The following is a 15352-nucleotide window of genomic DNA, read 5'->3' as shown; positions in this document are numbered from 1 at the left end:
TATGATGTGGTTTTGCTTAAAAAAAAAATACCTGAACCTACATCTCATCAAACTTCTGAATCTAACCACCAGTTTGCAGAAAACAGAGGATAGAGAACACAGTGAGCAAAGCCAGATGTGGGGAGGCCCTCTAAGAACAAGGATCCGGTATCCTCCGCAAATAGAGTGCAAGGTTCAAACAACAACAACAACTTAGGGGGGCACCAACAGAGTAAAAGAGACTCCAAAGACAAATGGACTGATTTTAATTTGATCTACGATCAGCCCTCCATCTTAGCCGATGCAGAATCCGAGGATATGGAGGGCGATCATACTACTCCCTTTTATAGAAGGGACATGGGTATCCAAAGTTTGGTACCCCTGGGAGGTCCTGGAACCAGCCCCACGCGGATACCAAGGGATGACTGTGTATCACTCTTACTTTAACATTTGATCAACAAGCAAAATTAAATATATGGATGACAATCATGTAAACGAACATCAATAGAATATTTGACTATATTAAGGAAGTAATGTTAATTTTTAAGGCCTAATAATGTTAATACAATCTGTTTTTTTTCCTTAAAAGTCCTCACCTTTTTCATATGCATGCATAAATATTTTAAATGATATGATGTGTGAATAGCTGTTTCTATTAAGGAATTATTGCTAATTTTTAATATGTAATAATGTTAATAATGATATTTTTTCCTAAGAAGTCAGCATCTTTTGAACACACATATTCAAATAATATAATAATATATATTATATATATAATTATGTATAATAATACAATGTTTGGGATTGGCTTCAAAATATTCATGGGGTAGAGGGAGGAAGATTAAATACAAAAGGAACAAGCTTGGCAATGAGTTAATAGTTGCTGAAGCTGGTGATGAGTAGGTATACTATTATATTAATTCTCCCTACTTTTGTTTATATTTGAAATTTTTCATAATCAAAAAATTTAAAACCACCATTAAAAAAAAAAAGAGGGGCTTCCCTGGTGGCGCAGTGGTTGAGAGTCTGCCTGCCAATGCAGGGGACACGGGTTCGAGCCCTGGTCTGGGAAGATCCCACATGCCGCGGAGCAATTGGGCCCGTGAGCCACAACTACTGAGCCTGCGCATCTGGAGCCTGTGCTCTGCAACAAGAGAGGCCACGATAGTGAGAGGCCCGCGCACCGCGATGAAGAGTGGTCCCCGCTCGCCACAACTAGAGGAAGCCCTTGCACAGAAACGAAGACCCAACACGGCCAAAAATTAATAATAATAATAATAAATAAATAAATAAATAAATAAAATTAAAAAAAAAAAAAGAGTGAGTTTAGGTATCATCAAATCACTTTGGTCCACTGATGAATTTGGAGTAAAAAACATAGCTTCAGGATTTCTGGGGATCTTGAGGAAAACTCAGGAGCAGTTCCAGAACTGAGACCATAACTAAAATGTCCTTCCCACTTTCCCTAGAGAGCCTGATGTGTTAAGTCTTCTGTACAGATAGCCTGTATCCACCCATCACATGTCCCTCATGATTGGAATAGTCTGAGGGCAAATGACCCAAACTGTGAAAGGGGATTGGCATTTTGAGACACTATAAGGAAATGTCATTATTCTATCATAACAACATAACCTAAGTTAAACCTCTTCTGGTTCTCCAACACATTCAGCTTCTTCCCACCTGGGCCTTTGCAATTGTCCCCCCCCCCCCTTTCTGGAACTTTCTGTCTCTCACTCTTCCAGGGTCAGTCCTTTACCATGAGCTCCGACATCACCTCTGCCATGATGCCTTCCTTGACCACCACTGCCGTCAACTCCAAATCATACTGTATCTCACTGACTTTACTTTTTCCCCTTCCAATCATTTATCACCATCTAAAACCTCTTATTTATTTCTTGGTTTTATGTTTAAACACTTGATCACAATGACAGCAACTAGTCAGTACTGTTCAACGCTGAATATCCATACCTAGGACAGTTCCTGGAGTCCAGTAGGTAATCAACAAACACTTGAAAATTAAATGCTTAATAGATAGATCTCTACTACTCCACCAAATCTGTTGGTTTAGCTGCTGCCATTTTACACTAAATATTATAGAGTTGGCCAAAAAGTTTCTTTGGGTTTTCCTGTATATGTCATTGAAAAACCCGAACGAACTTTTTGGCCAACCCTATATATATATCTATATATAGTTTTTTTCACCCTAAATCTATGCATTTACTACCAACAGAACAGCATCATTCTTTTTCAGTGATACCTTTTTCCTTTATTTTGCTAGGGCTGATCACTGATAAGTCTAATTGGAACTAATAAGAAACACAATATTAAAATAGATGTAAGAGTTGTTTTTACCTTTTTGTAACAGCTTGCATGAGAGTGCACAGCCTTCAGACAATTAAAAGGATGTTCTGATAATTCTTTCCTCCTATTATTAGCAGACGAGTTATTTGTGCTAAGAGAGCAAGAAACCCTACCTCAGAGAAATAGGGAATTGAATAGTTTGCAGTTGTGAGACAACAAAGTTAGCATTCAATTAAGTTCCATCACAAGATTTATACTAATCATTAACCAAAAGTTGTCTTCTGTTCAGTTTCAGGAAATTGAACAATACCCTGACGAAGAGAAAGAACCTTTAAAAATTAAGCAATAATTATGGTATGTTTGCAAAATGCAGTCTATCTTTTGTATCTTGAATTTCTTGGCTGCATAATTTGCATACACATTAAACTCTGTGGGAAATTGGAAAGCAATTCAGAATTCAACAATTAAAAGATACAAATTAAAATTGTTAGCATTAACTTAAAGTTTATTGCTGGTGCAACGCTCTTGGTTATAACTGAACTCTGATCGAGCAGCCATTTCTCTCTTAGAAGTTCAGCATATTTTCAACTACGGTCCCCAATTGTACCTTTCAGTCATTGGTTTGCTGATGCTCCTTGATATTCATAAATATGCTCTTTTAATAAATATAAACATGTATTTGCTGCAGATCATTCTTTTACATTAGAAAGAGAAGTTGGGTCCAGTCTCTGTGGCATTCAAAAGAACTTTCCATCTCTTCAAACACCTTCAAATTTCGGGCGGGAATGCTCAGATAATTCTTTGTTTAAGCTAATAGTAAGAAAAGATGCCTCTTTGCGGATGCGTGAGTTTGAGAGCCAAACACAGTCCACACAACAAAAGGTGTTTCTTGCCTTTTCAATTCTCATAGGCATCTTATTATACATACATGTATATATGAAAATAGATATATATGCATGTATGTATATGTACAAAGCTTTCACTACGAAATAACGAGAACTTTCTAATCTAATTGGATGTAAAGCGCAACTCCATCACCTTTGAACTGTATGATCAAAGATAACACATCTTTGATGTGTTATTTCCTTTCAGCTTCTGTGCCTGGCTCTGCAAAATAGGGATGATAACGAAAATCAACTCATAAGTTTGTTGTGAAGATTGAATGGGAAAAAAATTAAATCCCTCTATCGGACATGTAGAAAGTGCTGGATAACCGCAAACCATTATTTTTTTATTGTAAGTACCGGGATATGGGGCCCCTGGGATTGAATCCCAGCCTTACCACTTACTAGCTCTGTGACCTTAGACAGGTTAACTTGCCTCTCTGTGCCTCACTGGCCCCATCAGTAAAATGGGGCTATAGTGCCTACATCATAGGGTTGTTAGGTGATTAATTATTTGTAAAGCACTTACAATAGTAAGTGCTTCCTGGAGTAAGCCCTACATCAGTGTTTATTAGGTAACAAATCTGTGTGGATAGATAGATAGATTAACAGGTATAGATATTATACATCTATCTATTTACACACATACACATACATAGAGAAAGAGAACTGACTTAATATAAAACTGGAAAAATTCCAGTATTTTTCCAATGTTGTTTTAACCTAGAGATGCTGATCATTGTGTTTATTTTCATTGAAAAGCAGGCAGTTGGAGCAAACTTTGTAATATCCAGGGTGCACAGGAAATCAAGAACTATGGTTAATCAGAAGCTGCCATGTACCCTACATGACCAATGCTGAGAGAATTAGGATACAATAAAATGCCCTTGACATTATAACTATTTAATTGAATACACTTGGATCTTTGATGGTCCTTCGACATGCCCCAGGGCCATCAACATAGGGACCAATTTAAGTCCAGAAGTTTAGATTTTTATGCTATAAATATAGTTCCAATGGGGAAAAGTGGATAGGGGCTAGAAAGTTTCAGATCCACAGGAACTAGTTTATTTTTCCTACATATGCATTCTAATAGGTTGGAGGTTCATACACAGGAGGATGGAGAAAAGCAGACAGTTATGCATTGAGTTATAAAACCTGACCCAGTCTAAAGTGTGAGCATGTCTAGCTTTTACTTCAAACCTACCTCTTCTGTCTCCACCAGCAAGATTATTTGCTTGGGAATTTTCGAACAACCTTATCAGGCTTATCACACATCACAGTCATAAAGTACAAAACTCCTTCCAAAATCTGCCATATACAAGAATAGAACCACCACCTCCAACACACACACACACACACACACACACACACACAGACATACACAGACACACATACATATACACACACATACATATACACAGACACACACACACAGACACACACAGACACACATACATATACACACACATACATACACAGAGACACACATACATAGACACAGACACACATACATATACACACACACAGATGCACATACACACACATACATACACACAGACACACAGACACACATACAGACACACACATAACACATTCACACACACGGGGCTACTTTTAGATCACAATCACTTTGCAATCAATATAGGTTTAACTAATGCAAATTATATCCTCTAATTAATTGAGCACATTATATCCGTTTCCTGTTGGGAAAAGCCACACTGTAGGAGAAAGGACCATAACAGTGAATTGAGATATTAGCCTGCATCACAGAAGTCAGATAACAGACTATGGGTGTTCTGAAATTTTAATTCTCCACTTAGTCACGGAAAGTTTTAGTCACAATTATGTGATTATGTGATACCATATATGTGATATTTATGTGTGTGTGTGTGTGTGTGTATATATATATATATATATATATATATATATATATATATATATATATATACACACACACACACACACACACACATGAATATATATGTATATATTTATACATGTATTTTTTTTAAAGAATGGCCAATATACACAAATGAACAAAGAAAGTATCAAATTCCCAATCAGGGACATGGACTGATAAAGAGATTCCCAAGTTGACTATGGAATTTTCTTTTGATAACATCTCATCTTGTGTCTACCATGTAAAATGGATTTTTATCAGGTCTCTGAAAGCAAATGGCTTATATGTAATTTGGCCCATAACATATATAAATGTTTCAAGCATAAAAAATAAATACATATTTTAGAAAGAGCTGAGGAAAATGATAGCTTTAGGACTTTCCAAACAAAACCAGGATCATTTCTAGTGGAGAAGCGTAAAAGAGATTAAGTGCACGGTATTTTCTTTGAATTATTGATGTAATCAAACACTAGCAGATTCACAACAATGGTCTTCCTTGTGCTGGGGTCAACATCAAATTTTAGTTGGGTTTTGGCTTCTCTTTTTTTTTCCATTTAAAAAAAAGAAAGAAAAAGCAGTCATCTATTGTTTACCTAAAAGATAAGAGAATTTCCTAACAATTCATACCATGCAATTAAAGGGAGGTAACTAGGAGTGGTTTTCAAAATCAGGTGCATAAAGCATTCACCCATCCACCATCCAGTTTTCAAGTTCAATGCTGTGTGTGGGCCAGCACCTGGGCTTTTAAGCACACTGGAATACAGACACATATGTCTAACCCTGCATTTAAGATGGAGACGGCTTCATTAAACTGGGGGCAGAATTCTATTCTATAAAGCTCTGCTCTCCATAGCTTAACCTTAAAGTGCGAATGCGGTATTTTCCACCTTCTTATTTTGCAGTCTGGAAAGGAACTTCCTGTGGCTCACTGATCTCACCAATACCCCAAGCCCAATTCCCAGACTCCCCTCATGGCGAGCAGATATCATTTCAACAGATGTCAAGAAAAGCGAAAGTGCACTTAGGCCTATTTGTTAAATTCCTGAGGGAGGAGGTGGATTGTCGAAATTCAGCCAGTAATTAAACCACATACTTCTTTGCAAGCTGCCTGTCTCCCCTCTTCCCTGCATAATCTCTCTGCCTTCCATCAAATCATTTAGGCACTTATTGGCTCCAATCAATACAATATGAGATACATTAATTTTGTCCCTGAGAGACTTTCCGGAAAGAGGTGGGATTGCTTCACCAGCATTTTGGAGTGTTCACGCAAGCACACCATCAAACACAGCAATATCGCCTCCGTGCTCTACCCTGACAGATTTATGGTCTCCCTGCCCCCCACATCCTTGCCCGTGGAACTGGGTTACTGCCAAACACACACAAATTGGATTGGAGCGAGAAACACTGAATATATTACCTAATGCACACAAATGCTAAAGAGTGCAAATCGTGGGGAAGATGTGGCCTGGCTGAGCAGAATTTTAACAATTAAACTTAAATCTTTCCATATATTCCTGCGCCCTTGTGGCTCGCGGTGTAGCATAAAATTACGAGGAGGAAAAGACCTTTACCAGGTTTCCCAGTGGCAGAGTCTGTTTCTTCCATGCAGTGTGATCCCTTCTCCCACCCCTCACCCCCCCCCCCCAACTCCCTGGTTGATCCCTTGATTTTCAATATATTTAAGAAAAGGCTGGAGGAATTCCCAACAAACAAGAGGACAAAATGCATTCATTATGGAGAGGCGCTAAGTGAAGGTTTGCCCTATTCACCACTTTGTCATAGTACAAATGTGTTATTTTTGTGAACGTGGAAGTCTGGATTCTCAGAAGGATCCTTTGAAAAAAAGACATGACTCCCAGGAAAGTGTGTATCACTGAGGTCTGTAATTCCAGCACCTTCCTGACAGGCCACCAGACATCTTTCAGGCTTCAATACCACTCAGCCTCCAGTGATTGTATTCGACGAGTGAGACAAAGAAAGGAAAACTGAAGGTACAGTTCAGTCCGTCAACGGACCCTACAGTAGAACCAAAGATGAACGCGGTGGACTAACGAAGGAAATCAGGGAATAACTGTGAGGGCCAGATGACAGCTGCAAAATTAAAATCCATCAGAAATTCAGACAAGAAACACTCCCAGTGTCAGGTTCTCAGCTTTGCATTTAAAGAAAAGAAGTAGTGTATAGCACAGGGAACTCTACTCAATACTCTGTAATGACCTATATGGGACAAGAATCTAAAACTGAGTGGATATATGTATATGTATAACAGTCACTTTGCTGTACAGCAGAAACTAACACAACATTGTAAGTCAACTGTACATCAATAAAAATTTAAAAAATAAAGAAAGGAAAGAAGTAATTGAGGAAGCAGGATTCTGTGATTTACAAAAAACAAAAACAAAAAAATCACATAATTTTCTCATTAACTACACCCTGCTTGGGCAATGGGCAATGGGCAATGACTCTTTGATGAGATATCAAAAATGTTTCTTCTCTGTTTGAAAGGGAAGGAAACAGGCTTTCTGGTCAATGGCCATCAGTCATGACAGGATACACAATGAAACCCAGATACAAGAGAGTCAGGAAAACTGGCCTCGGGACTGGTTGCCTGTTTAGACCCGGGTCGTTCAGGAGACCTCACCGGACCCGCCGCCTCGTCTGCAAAATCATCAGCTGGTTTCTGGAGCCCTTTTGTGGCTCCAACAGCATATGGTTCACATTATGTAGCTTTTATCCTTAACTGCCCTCTTTCGTAGTCTTTACGGCAGTCCTCTCTTTGCATTTAACACCGCAGAGAAATGCCACGGCTGACTTTTGAAGAGATGGTAAGAAACTACCTCCCGATTAACCTCAGCTTCCTATGGAGTGGAGAAGAAAAGGCAAACACACCTGTTTCCTCTGAGGAAGGGGTGAAATTCTGAACAGCAGAGAAGACAAGCGCTGATGTTTTTTAGAGTTAAGTTTTGCTCTCTGCCAATTGTTATCAAGGGATGGTGGATGGAGGAACAGCATTCAAAACCCTGGCAGTTCTGTTAACAACACAGGTTCTGGGAACCCCACCCTACTGATTGAATCAGAAGCTCTGTGAGTGGACCCTAAGACACCGAATCTGGAGCAAAATCCCCAAGTGATGTTTCTGCACACTAATGTTTGAGAAATGGGCAGATCAGGGCTATCAGCTGAGGGGCTACTTTTACAGTTAGAGACGTCCATGTATTTGTGCTAATTATTGTGCCAGCAATTCCCTCTGAGCTCCCCAGGGTACAGAGGATATCTTGCCCAATGATGTATCCCTAGCATCCTGCCCAGTGTCTGCACTTGCAGGTGCGTGTACCTTCGTAAGCATTTACCGAATTAAACTGAAGAAATACACACGGCCAAAGCCCACCCTAGGTCTAAGGCATGAAAATATCCGGGCACACAGCCTTGGAAGAGGCAATTTATGAGCACCTCAGTGACTCTCATTCACAATAAATTGGGAGAACCGCCTTTCTCAACTTAGCCATACTCCATGGAAAATGAGAGCCTTACTTTATCAAAAATCATTCCAAGTAGGTATACCGTGGTTTTCCATTTTCAAGGCTCTTTGGTACATATTTTTTCCTGGCTCTTTCCAAGCAGGTTGGACTGGAATTATCCCAAGATGGAAACAGAAGATCAGTCGTCTTCACTAACTTGTCCAAAGTCACACCCACTACCATGTGATGATACTTTGACGTGGTGAGCCTGGACAATGTTTATGGGACAGAATGTGCCCTTTCTATAAATTTACCATCAGAATAATGAAAAGGCAAGGCCAGGGAATCCAAAATCGAGAGTTCCAATATGATTCATGTATTCAATAAATGTTTGTGGAATGCCCACTCTATGCCAGACAGTTTGTTGGTCATTAGGGATACATGTTGAGCCAAAAGCATATGGTCTCTGCCCTCCTGAAGTTTAAATTCTAATTTAGGAGAAATAAACAACTGTATTCTATATGGATTGCAAACATTTTCCCAGTTTGCCTTTTGTCTTTTTGTTTCCTTTATAGTGCATTTTTAAACATTACATTTTAAAAAAATGTAAACATTTATATGGTCAATTCCATCTTTTATTACACTTTCTGGCTTAAATTTCATTTTCTACCTCAACAACCTAAGGTTATATAAAGATTCTGTAGGATTCTAGAAAGAGAAGAAAGTCTATATTCATAGCTTCTGTTGCCTCACTTCTATTTAATCCTCAGCCCATGTTATTTCAGATGCCCTTCTTCTCACTTCCTGGATGAGCAGTCACCTCTTTAGTTACTAAATCTAGAGGCTAGTTTCCAGAAGGTCTCTTATTTGATCAATTCCCATTGGCCTTTCTATCTCTTGGTTTCCATCAGTACCTCTGTCCTGGTAGGTCCTGTCACTCTGTTCCTTTATTCTCAAACCAGTGTGCAGGGCTCACTTCTGCCCACCTCTTAAAAGGTTGTATTCTCCAGAACTGCATCTGCTTTTCTTCCTATACTTTTTTTAAAAAAATATTTATTTATTTATTTATTTTTGGCTGTGTTGGGTCTTTGTTGCTGCACGCGGGCTTTTCTCTAGTTGCAGCAAGTGGGGGCTACTCTTTGTTGCGGTGCGCGGGCTTTTCACTGCGGTGGCTTCTCTTGTTGCAGAGCATGGACTCCAGGCGCTCGGGCTCAGTAGTTGTGGCTCATGGGCTTAGATGCTCCACGGCATGTGGGATCTTCCTGGACCAGGGCTCGAACCTGTGTCCCCTGCATTGGCAGGCGGATTCTTAACCGCTGCGCCACCAGGCAAGTCCCTCTTCCTATACTTTATATCCACCCATGCATGCACTTTGTATAAATGGATGAGCAACTCATAAATCAGTTTAAGCACTGCTATATGGTAATTAAAGAGAACGATGTTGATTTCTATGTACCAATGTGGGGGGAAAATCCTAATTACACTGTTAAATGATAACAAATTGTAAATCATTATATACTATATGATATTGTTTCTATTAAAAATAAAATGGCCTTCAATAGATAGATGATAGATACATACACAGAAAAATATAATTGTAAGTATATACACTTATTCATAGACAAACTACCTAGATCTATGGTGCCAATAGAAATATCATGCAAACAACATATGCAATTCTAAATTTTCTAGTAGCCACATTCAAGAAGAAAAAAAAAAGTAAAACTAATTTTAAAACCTATTAAATTTATCCAAATATGTTATCATTTCAACATGCAATCAGTTTTTCTTAAAATGCCAATGAGCTATTTTACCCTCTTTCATTCTACAAAGACTCTGAAATCCTGTGTGTATATTACACTTACCCCATAGCTACCGTATTAGACAGCAAGATTACAGAACATTTCTATTATCACAGAAAATCCGATTGGACAACACTGGTTTATAGGGCTTTGAGGAGAAGAGAGAGTCCTCTCACCAAAGAAACAAACAGGAAAATGTAAGTTTATTTCCCCAAATTTAGGAGGATAATTCCTGTTAGGACAACATGAACTCTTTGGGGTGTTTTTGTTTGAAATTTGTTTTCTTCCTTGGATACTATGTTCTCACTGCTCTAACAGCAACCAGGAGACTGTAACCAAAGGAAAAAAAAAAAAAAAAAAACTCTAGACACATTTAATTCTTGGTTTCACCATTTACTGGATGTGTGATTTGGAGTAAGTAATAGTCTTTCCATACCCATTATTTTTTTTTTTTACCAGTCATATGGCTATTATGAGGGTTAAATAAGATAATATATGTACCAGAGTGTGTAGCTGGCACTCAGTAAACTCAAATTTCCTTTGGGGTCTCTTTCTAGCCATAATAAACACTTCGGTTCTGGCCTGACTAAGGATAAAATGGGACTGCTGTGAGCTACCCTCTCAGTAAAGCTGAATTTCTATATTTCTTCTGTTACTTCACTGACCACACAGTCATTCCAGCAGCCTTATGATGTTCACCTTTATCCTGCTTCCTTCTGTTAGCTGCAAGAGGGGCTAAGCTGCTGAGTAAAGTATGTTCATGTATTTGGAAGAGTTTCTATTACCAAGTTCACATTTCTAGATTGCAAACAAGAGGTCATATAGCCTCCAATCATGAGTAGTATCTGGAGGAAACAGAAACTCCATCCATGAATGAGGTTGCACATAAGTCTGTGCACCTGTGTCCCTGTGTGCCTATGTGTGTGTGTGCCTGTGTATGTGAGTCTGTCTTAAAAGTTGTCTGTGAATGTTCTGAGATCGGCTTGGTGGCTTGGGAAATAACCTGGCCTAAAATCAGAAACCATGGCAGCCATGAGATTTTAAGCAACTGTTTCACTCTCTCTTGTTCTCTGCTTCCTTGTCTGAAAAATGCAGGGGCCGTATCAGATGATCCCTAAGATCCTTTCCAGCTTGGATAGTTCATGATTCAATGAATCTGTGGGCAACTGGGGCCAAGGTTCTCATTCTTGTTATCACGGGTAATCAAGAGTTGGCAAAACACTTCAGTCCGCTATCAAAATGCTCTTCTTTTCTTGAGCTCCTATTATTAGGCTTCCTACACCCACAGGAGATTTTGATAAATGGAAGCAGCTAATAGACCACTTGGATCGTGCCCAGGAAGAGGAGAGAATCTCCAAAAGGCTTCATTTGCAAGTTTCATACCACTTAGAACTGACTCACCAGCCCTGGAAAAAAGAAGTGGCATCCAAAGGCATACAATATGGGTATGGAATGCAGAAGGGGTGGGTAGGTGAGCAGGGCTTGGATTGGATGCCTTTTCAGGTCCCTCCACACCTTGAGATTCTATGATTCTGCTGGGATGGGATTTAATAAATCGTCAACAAAGACATGTGAAACATACAGGTATCTGCCCTAAGGCGTGTTCAGTTATTTTCTTAAAGGCAGGCAGACAAGTACATCCCAGTGGCATCCAGAACATATCCTCCTTATTGTCAGGAAAAGATGCCCAAAAAGAATTCGAAGAGAGAGAGAGGGAGGGAAGGAGGGACAGAATAAGCACATGTGGTAAAATGTTAAAAATTGGTGATTCTGGTAGGGATATACAGGCTTTATTGTAACAGTCTTGCACTTTTCCACGAGGTTAGAATTTTTCAGAATAAAAAGTTAGAAAAAGGTTGCACATTTTCCAAAAACAAGTAAAATAAAAATATAGAAATAAGCATATCCTTTAAATTGAGTTCCTGCAAGACATTCTTTAAAAAAGACTTCTTTGGTACAGTGAGTTTGGAAACTGCTTCATTCTACACCATTCTCCTAGAGATTTATGATTCATATTGATGGCATACTAAAGGTACTAAGAAGTCCTGCAAAAAGAAATCGGTTTAATCTTTTTCATCCAATGTATCCCACATTTTTTTTAAAACCATGGAACTGTGTGTGTGTGTGTGTGTGTGTGTGTGTGTGTGTGTGTGTGTGTGTGTGTGTAGCATCTATTAACCTACCATGGAATTAACGTTTCAGCAACACACACTAGTTCATTCTTTGATTCATTCATTTATCTCTAATTGAGTGTTCACTATGTGCCAGATGTACAAACATAAAATAAGAAGATATATCTCCTATTCACAAGTAGCACGCAGCCTAGAAAAGAAGAGAAGCAAGAGAAAACAAATACAATTAAAATAGTAAAGAATTATGTGCTTGAAACCGCATGGAAGTGCAGCGGTGAGAAATGGAATTAGAATCTGTGCCTAATAAAAGATTTTAGCAATAACCTATCCTAATCAGGTGCCTGGAAAGTGCCTGAGTCTAGAAAAGAACAAACCAAAGAAAATTCACTGGGATTTGTCCAGCTCTGCCCAGAAAATAAATAATTATATCACTCTGCATATTTTCCCATAGATTTTTCAAAATTTCCCCCCTCCAATTTCCACTTTCCTGAAAAAATATTTACAAATGAGGAAGAAGAAGTTATATAGAAAATTTAGTGGAAAGACCTAAGATTCTATCCAGCATGAATATTCCATGATTCAGTGAATCTAGAATTCATTGAAGTGCTGCATCACTCTAATTTAGTGACGACTAAGAGTGAGGATGCTTTAGGATGCAAGTCACAAAACCTGGCTAACAGCGGCTTCATCCATAAGGATATTTGTTGTTTGCCTGATTGGAAGTCTGGTAGGAGATGCTCCCAGGTTGGTTTGATGGCTGGGCAGTGCCAGGAGCACCCAGGCTTTTTCACGCACCTTGCATGTGACACAAATACCATTGTAAGTTCCATTTTACACAGGAAGGAGTTCACCAAATTTCTCCAGGTAAAGGAGGAGTCAGGATTTTAAACCCAGGCAGTCAAACTGCAGACACTGATGCAGTGCAGATACCCATGACATCATACTGCCATTCAAGGATTAGACAACGTGTCTAATACTTAGCAGCACAGCTGGACCTCCCAGCCTGATGTCTTGGTCCACTGGGCATCACTAGCCTTCACCCAGGAGCAGGACCTGCATCTCACAGTATCCACACAGCCTGCGTCACGCACACACACCTCTCAGCAGAGGACCAGAGCTCCATGCCTGTGAATGCGGCACTGTTCTCCTGGAAACCCACAGACCTTGCCTCTTCCCCCACGAGATTTATAATTGTCTGCGAAAAATTAAGAAATTAATATAAAAGTTGCCGTGGTGCCAATGTTTTTATTATACTTTAATTTACTAGAAACATTGTCACACCACCCCTAGGGAGTAAGTGCAATGTAAAATTGCTTACATCGCTCTTAAAAGCTGAAGTAAGCGTTTCCTTTTCGTCTTCCATGACCATATATATATATATATGTGTGTATAAAAGCTGGCAAGTCTGTGGACCAGAAGCAGTAAATAGATAATTATATCACTCTGGATATTTTTCCCCCTGGCTTTTTCAAAGAGTCCTCCCCCCCAACCTCATAATTCTCCACTTTCCTCATAATTTATTTACAGGTAAAGAAGTGATGAAGTAAACGCATTGGGCAGACAACCGCACATCACTTTAATTCAATTACTAGTGATTCTGAGTAGCTCTGCAATCACCTACAGGATAAAGCAGGTGACAGGGCCGGACAATGGGGAACATGAGAGCCAGAGGTGGAGGAGGTGGGAGCTTGGTGTGCCCTGGCAGCTAGAAAACTGCGGAGTGATTAGCTAAGAGTTTGGGTACAAGAAAACCACAGCTCAATTTCCCCATGTCCACTTCCCAGCAGTGTGGTGTTAGGCAAATTCCCCACATACTCTGAGCCTAGGTTCCAACGTGTCTCAAAATAGGATGCTAGCAAACCCGCCTCTCATGTTTATTGTGAATATCAAAATGTAGCAACACACGTGAAAAGCAAATGTTCAACTCCTGGTAACTACTATTTGGAGCAGTTAACATGGAGAGCCATTCTATGGGACGATGGACTGAGGGGCAAGGCCACCTCTGAGACCATCCCAGGGTCCATCCTATCAACGATGCTCATTAACGAATGAGAAGCAGCCTGTTGCAGTATAAGCACTTAAGGATGGACAATTGATGATCCAAGATCCGAACCCTGACTCTGAAATGAGACTCAGTTTTCTCACTAATGGCATCCACAAAAATCAAACTACATTTGTGCGAAGGATGGCCATGGGTTTCTATAGAGATCAAAATGGGATCATATGTGTGAATGGTATTTCTCACCTGGAAAAAGCTTTTCAAATTGAAATTGATTAAACTTGTCCCTGGGTACTTGCATTCTGGCTACAGAATGGTTCCCAGTCTTCTCAAATTGGAAGCCAGATAATACACAACCCAATAAGATAAACATGGACATCTCTTTACATCATTAATTTGGCTCAGTGATCGGCGCGGGAGCCCCGTTATGTTATATAAACCAACATGGGTATCTGATGGGAAACAATGAGAATTTTACATGGATCTATAAGATAAAGTACAAGGCTTCAAGGAAATTATATGATGCACCATTCAGGGGTATATGTATAGTCTCTTCTGCCATTAAAGGGTTAACCTAAGTGGAAAAGCACCAAATACCATCACTGTTGAACTTTTCCTTCCCACACATGAATCTGCCCCACTTCGATCTCATTGTTCTCTCCAAATTCTCTATAGGAGAATTGGAACCTTGGTCATGGTGTTTTTCTTCCCGGAGAAATATCAATATCTCTTGATAATTGGAATTTTTCAGCAAAAACTTGCCACCTCAAATTTATTAAAGCTGTTTAAAAACTCTGTTTTGATCCCTGTGTCAGATTTCAGCTTAGAAAAGATACTTCTGGTCACAGGTAGCCAGTGGGCCAAGGAATGAAAGCAAAGATGGAGGATTTCGAA

General features: G+C 39.4%; 1 protein-coding gene and 1 long non-coding RNA gene across 30 annotated transcripts in view; one reads left to right on the top strand and one right to left on the bottom strand.

Moving 5' to 3' along the window:
* Positions 1-15352, bottom strand: part of RBFOX1 (RNA binding fox-1 homolog 1) — a 2204510-nt gene that overhangs the window by 665934 nt on the left and 1523224 nt on the right. The window lies entirely within an intron of this gene.
* Positions 1-15352, top strand: part of LOC309614218 — a 409767-nt gene that overhangs the window by 374234 nt on the left and 20181 nt on the right. Inside the window, exon 2 of the long non-coding RNA XR_014236083.1 lies at positions 2603-15352. This exon is cut by the window's right edge and continues 20181 nt beyond it. This is a non-coding gene — a long non-coding RNA (uncharacterized lncRNA). The remainder of the gene's footprint in view (positions 1-2602) is intronic.

Source organism: Balaenoptera borealis (assembly GCF_965194805.1).
Source record: "Balaenoptera borealis genome assembly, chromosome: 16".
Taxonomy (NCBI): Eukaryota; Metazoa; Chordata; class Mammalia; order Artiodactyla; family Balaenopteridae; genus Balaenoptera; species Balaenoptera borealis.
Note: the sequence above shows the minus strand (reverse complement) of the source record. Positions and strands in the feature narration are given on the sequence as shown.